At 48.3% G+C, this 6,000-nt stretch overlaps 2 protein-coding genes across 3 annotated transcripts in view; both read right to left on the bottom strand.

Moving 5' to 3' along the window:
• The window catches only part of ADAT3 (adenosine deaminase tRNA specific 3), a 38,024-nt gene extending 35,420 nt beyond the window's left edge, over positions 1-2,604 (bottom strand). Inside the window, exon 1 of the mRNA XM_072601516.1 lies at positions 2,518-2,604. The gene's annotated coding sequence lies outside the window, so the exon portion shown is untranslated. The remainder of the gene's footprint in view (positions 1-2,517) is intronic.
• SCAMP4 (secretory carrier membrane protein 4) overlaps positions 1-5,669 on the bottom strand; it is an 86,502-nt gene extending 80,833 nt beyond the window's left edge. Inside the window, exon 1 of one of the 2 annotated variants that reach the window (XM_072601518.1) lies at positions 5,554-5,669. The gene's annotated coding sequence lies outside the window, so the exon portion shown is untranslated. Of the gene's footprint in view, positions 1-2,517; positions 2,605-5,553 lie in introns of those variants that run through there. The other variant, XM_072601517.1, reaches the window with a different exon arrangement.
• Positions 5,670-6,000: the final 331 nt, after the last annotated feature.

Here is a 6,000-nt window from a genome sequence, read left to right on the forward strand (position 1 = left end):
CAAAGCTTTATGACAATTATAAACTATTCCACAGTATGCATCTATGAGCCTTCATCATAATTAATCATTTTTTTGGGAAAAAAGTACACTCACATTTCATAAAAAAAAACCCAAGAACCAATACTAGTTTCCAAAATTAAGCCAGCACTTAATTTGTAGATCTTAAATCATTAGATTTGAATTCTTATTCTATTCATTCGTTCTTTTATTTAAATGACTACACTGTGCTGTACCATGGGGGAGAAACTGAGATTAGATAAAGGCAAGTTATCTGCCCTAATAGACCAGAGTCTGATATAGGAAGAAGACACAAACTTCTTTTTGGTCTCAACAGGTTTAATCAGTATCTGACTTCATTGGTATCATGGGCTACTGGTCAAAGAGCCCCCAAGCCTGCCTGCCACCCCCTCAACCTACACCCAAGCAACTTTCTAAGTATATAAACTGCAGGACAATTGCCCATCTACTTTGGGGTGGGGACGGAAGGATCCTGGGAAGTGAAGTGACTTGCCCAGGTCATACATAGCCAGCATGTGCCCAAGGCAGGCCTTAAACCCAAGTCTGGCTGATCCAGACCCCAACTCTATTCACTACTATACCATGTTGTCTCTCCAAAAACGGAGAGCTAGAAGACACATCACTCTCTGATAAGTGCATTAGAGTTACAAGGTGCTATGTGAAGTCTAATTCAATTCAATAAACATCAATTAAGCACCTACTATGTCCCATGCACTGTGCTAAGTGCTGGGGATACAATGAGTCAAAAGACAGTTCCTGCTCTCGAGGAGCTTACAATCCAATGGAGGGGTGCCCAACATGAAAACAAGCAAAAACAAAGCAAGCTACGGATAGGATAAATAGGAAATCATTTAACAGAGGGAAAGCACTCAAGTGAATGAGGGGAACCAATCTCATTGACTTGGGAGAATCAGTCAAGAGGGGGCTTTGTACACTACAAAGGAAGGTACACAGTAGCTAAGGAGTTAAGTGACTTCCGAAGCTCATACAGCTAATAAGTGACTGAGGCTGAATTTGAACTCAAGTCTTCCTAACTCCAGGTCCAGCACTCTCTCCAGGGAGCTACCCACCAGCTGCCGCAAAAAAAAAAAAAAAAGGTACAAATAAAAATACTAAGATTTTTCAAAAAGAAAAAAACAAAACCTCAGTGAAAAGAACTTAAGAGGATCACAGGATTGGGAGCTGGAAAGGAGCCTTGAAGAGAAGAGGAAATCAAGGCCTGGGAAGGTCTTGTGACTAGGCCAGAACTCTGACACCTCTCGGCATCTAACAAAGCAGCTCATTCTGCTACAGAAAGGGTCTTGTTAGGAAGATATCCAATCAAAATCTAGCTTTCCCACTGGTGCTAGAAATGAAGGGTGTTTCTACTGCCTCTAACGATCTGGAAAGATGTTAGAAATGAAGAGATGAGCTCAATTAAGTGCTTCTGATTCTCCCCTCACCTTTAGGTTTGGAAAAGCCTTGTTCTAATGCCTAGCTGTAGACTGAAAACCCTTACATTGGGGTGTGTCATTTCCATACTCTGCAAGTTAATGGAAATACCAGAAAGGCATGACTCATTTATTCATTCTGGGCGGCCAGGAGGTACAGTGGAGAGCTGGACTTGAGTCAGAAAGACCTGAGTTTGAATCCCATTTCAGTCCTGCACTAGCCTCAGTTTCTGCATCTGTAAAAAGGGGATAATGACAGCACCCACCTCACAGGGATCAAGTGCGATAAAATATGCAAGCATTAAAGCATCATATAAACGTTAGCTATTGTTAATACTAGTACAGTGATCTTCATAATCTATACCATTTACAGTATTTTTTTCCAGCACAAGAATTCCTCCACCAGGACAATGCGAGTCTATAACTTCTAGTCCTCTTACGGTGGGGTGCCCAAGGCTCAGACTGTTAAATGTCTAAACCAGGCCTTCCTAACTCCAGCCCTCTCCCCACCCGTCCACACTGCCTCCACAGCTATAGAAACGATCCAACTGGCACTTGCTACTTGTGCAGGGCACAAGGCTTGGTCTGAAATCCAAGTTTCTCTCTAGCTGATAGGATAAGATGGAATACCATCTATTCCCTACCACATGATTCCTCTGGTACACAAAATCAGGCCTAGGCTCCATGAAAGCAGCCACTGTCTCCAATTCAAAACACAAAAACACCCTTATTTCTCTCTAGCAGAATGTTGACTTCTTCCCCCAAGTTAAAAAAAAATAAGATAAACAAACATGAAGAGAGACCCACTGGCGGTCTCCTCATCCGGTCTCCTCACCCGTTTCCTTAGGGTAAGTAGAAAAATGTTGGGGGAGGCAAAAAGAGCAGTATTCCCCTCACCCCCCCTTTCAGGCTCCCAGCTGAATGTAATCAGCATCTTTGTCCTGACAAACATCCTTTGCACTTGCTTTGCCCCCTTCTCTTGGCCCCCTAATAAATAGTCTAAAGAACTCCCATCTGACTCCCAGTTCAGGACGCTTTCCATTAGGCCACATTGCTTGAGAAAACTCACCTTCGGGTGGTCGACACAAAGCCCCCCCTGTATGTCCCGTGTCGGGGGATACCGGCCAATATACTAACCAGGAACACAACTGCAATCCTAGAGGGAGACGAATCAGAAGAATGCAGTCAAACTTAACACCCTGAACATGTGTTCTAATTAGGTTAGACTTGGTTAGAAAACTGCCTACTGCCCCAGTTTCCTGTCTATCACCACCTCCCTAACTAACCTGCCCATCACACCAATTCCCCTGTTCACCAGCCCAGCTATCCTACACACCCACATTTGTACATTTCCATGCTCTCAGATTTTCCAGCTGGCTTTGTTATGGGGTGCTGTTACTTCTGAAACCAGGAGGCCTTGAACCATGTAGGCTACTTAGTTTTGTTTAATTTCATCAGCCTGCAACCCTAATCACTGGGTAGCAACTCAAGACACACAAGCGGAGGGAGGCAAGTCATTTAGTTTGAGGCAGCCAAATAGTGGAAAGAAAGTTGGCAGGAGTCCTAGCGTGGCCATTTGGAGCCTATCTGAGGGCAGGCAAATTACTTAGCCTCCTCGGGTCTCATTTAAATAAAAGGATTGACCTATGTAACTTAAAGTCTCTTCAAGCTTACATGGTACAGGGGTAAGATCACTGACTGGGAAATCAGATGTCTCAAGTTCAAATCTCATCTCTAAGGCTTACTATCTGAGTAATCTATAGGCAGGCAAGCTCCTTAACCTCCAGGGGTCTGTTTTTCTTGTAAATGAGGGGCTTGGCTTAGACGTCCTTTAAAGTATCAATGATCCTACCCCCTACCCCACAGTAGAAGCAATCATTCAGCCTCCACTAGAAGATCATCAGTGACAGGGAACTCATGACTTATTGAGGCAAATGAAATGTTCCATTTCCTGGCTGTAAACTCTACTTTACTCGACAAATATCAATTAAGTAAATACACTACGGTGAATACTAGGCAGAAGGAGAGACAAAGTTAAGTCCCAGCCCCTGCCCTTATAAAGCCCACAGTTAGCATGGGGAGTGGGGAGGGAGGTGAGAATGCCATATATATTTTTATTTCAACTGATCTGTGATCTCATCAACATGGTTCTCCTTCCATGAGTACAGATCGAAACACCTAGCCATCCTGGGATTTCTGTGCACAAGCTCCCAGAAAAGATCTCCCCAATGTCTTGGAGTCCCTCCTCTGGATCAGAGATTCATAACCTTTTATGTGTCCAGGACTTCTCTGGCATTTTGTATGTACAGTACCCACTTTACATAAATTTGCACTGCAGAAATTTGGTTTTAAAAATTTCACATAAAAAACCCCCATCTACATTAACTTTACTGCACAGTCCTGTGTCTTTTTCCTACTCCTCCACCACCCAGCCTGCCTTGGTGCTCTGTGGCCTCTCACTGTCCCATCTAAAGAGAAAAAAAAAAAAACTTTTAAAAAAACCCTCCAAGTGAAAGCAGAAGAACCAACACAGGAGAGAGCACAGCTGCTACTGGGGCTTGGCTTGAAACATCTGGGCCAAGAAAGAAGACTTTTGCACAGTCCAATGGGTTTCTGGCCTTTGTCTCTGTCTTGGGTCAGTCCAAGCTTGGGTACCACGTGTCTGTCTCCTGCCCATTTGTTGCCTGTCCTCTCCTGTCTGTGTCCTCGTTCAGCCTCCAACTGTCTATCCCCTGCGAGTTCTTCCTCTAAGTTCAGGCCAGGCCTCCACATGGCTGGCCCACCACCTGTGTTCTTCCTTCTGTTATGGAGTCTGTCCCAGGCCCCCACCAAGAGTCCTTGAATCATGCCTGGACTCCCTCCCTTATAAAGGGGCTAGACCCCCTTCCTCCCTCCTTCCCTCCCTTTCCCACTGTCTGCTGGCAAATTCACATTACTTAAATATCACTTTACAAAGACCATCTGCAAAATGGTCTACTTAGATAAAACGATCTAATTATAAATGTGCTATCTCTACTATGGGGCAGCTTGGTGGCTGAGTGGATAGAGCACTGGGTCTGGAATCAAGAAGACCTGAGTTCAAATTTGACCTAGCTGTGAGACCCTGGGCAAGTCACTTTACCCTGTTTGCCTCAGTTTCCTCATCTGTAAAATGAGCTGAAGAAGGAAGTGGCAAACCACTCCAGTACCTCTGTCAAGAAGATGGGGTCGGGAAAGGACTGAACAAACCGAACCACAACAATCTCTACCATTAGAATGAAAGTTTCTTTTAAGAAATGAATTAAATTTCTTTGGAGCAGGTACTGATTGTGTCTTGTCTTTTTATTTCTAGCGCTTGGCAAGATGACCGCTTGGCACACACAGGCGCGACGGATTAACTCGCCTATAATCCATTTCTTTCACTCACTCATTCATTCATTCACGGCTCCCACAGGAGAGAAGAGTAGGGAGGTCCTTCTCACAAAGTCATTTTAGCCCAAGCAGGACCTGAAGAGGAACGGCCACCGCAGAGAGGCTGGAGTGGGTCCCCCGTAGTTGTCGTTGGGGGAGGGGGAAAAGAAAGGGCTCAGGCAGGGAGGAAGGCACAAAGACACGAAAACAAGCGGCCCCCTCGTCGGGAGGCTGCCTCAGGTGGCTCCCCTGGGAAAGGGGCTTCCTCCGCACGGAGAGCACCCCGGGAGCCCAGCCCACCAGCCACGTGGGTGCCCTGCGGGCCGCCCCGCCCTCCAGAGGGGGCTTCGGCTCCGGCGCTCCCCTCCCCTCCCCCTCCAGGCCTCGCCTCCCCTCTCCATCCCCTCCTTTCTCCTTCCCGATCCCTCTTTCTCCCTCCCCTCCCGCCTCCCTTTTCCTTTCTTTCTCTTTTCCTCCCCCTTTTCCTCTTTCTCTACTCCTTTCCTTCCTTCCTTCCTTCCTCTTCCCTCTCTCCCCCCACCCCTCGCACAGCCCCTCCTCAGGACCCTCCAGGCCGGGACCCAGGCCCAGGCCCAGGAGCGGCCGCGTCTGAAGGAAGAGGGGGCGTGGCCCGCCCCCGGAGCCCAGCCTCGCGACAGCAGCGAGTCCACTGCCCGGCCACTGCCCGCCGCACACATGTTTTCCTCGACCTTACCTGAGCGTAGCCCGAGCACCGAGCTTCCTTCGAGGCTTAGCAACAGGCAAGTACGCTCGCCGGCTGCCTTCTCTCCTTCTCCTCCCCTCACCCTCGACCAGCTCGCTTGGCCGAGGCCGCGGAGCATGACGGGAGTCGTAGTTCCGCGGGACCAGTCGCGGACCTACGGTGCCCGAGCTGGACTACAGCCCCCAGAAGCCCTGGCGCTCCCCAGCCGAATCCCCGCCCCCTAGGACGGCCCTCTGCTCTCGTGACGGGGGCGTGGCCTTTCTGGAAGCCAGTCACGGGGCAGTTGAGGGAGGGAGGGAGAGGATGGTCGGGTGGAGTCTCTCTGGAGCGTGGCGACCTCCTTCCTCGCGGTGTCAGGGAAGCTCTTCCTGAGCGGGAAGTCTTCCGGCCTCCCTTTGAGCACCCTCGGTGATGGGGAACTTCCTAGCTATCTAGGAA

This window comes from Notamacropus eugenii, chromosome 4 (assembly GCF_028372415.1).
Source record: "Notamacropus eugenii isolate mMacEug1 chromosome 4, mMacEug1.pri_v2, whole genome shotgun sequence".
Taxonomy (NCBI): Eukaryota; Metazoa; Chordata; class Mammalia; order Diprotodontia; family Macropodidae; genus Notamacropus; species Notamacropus eugenii.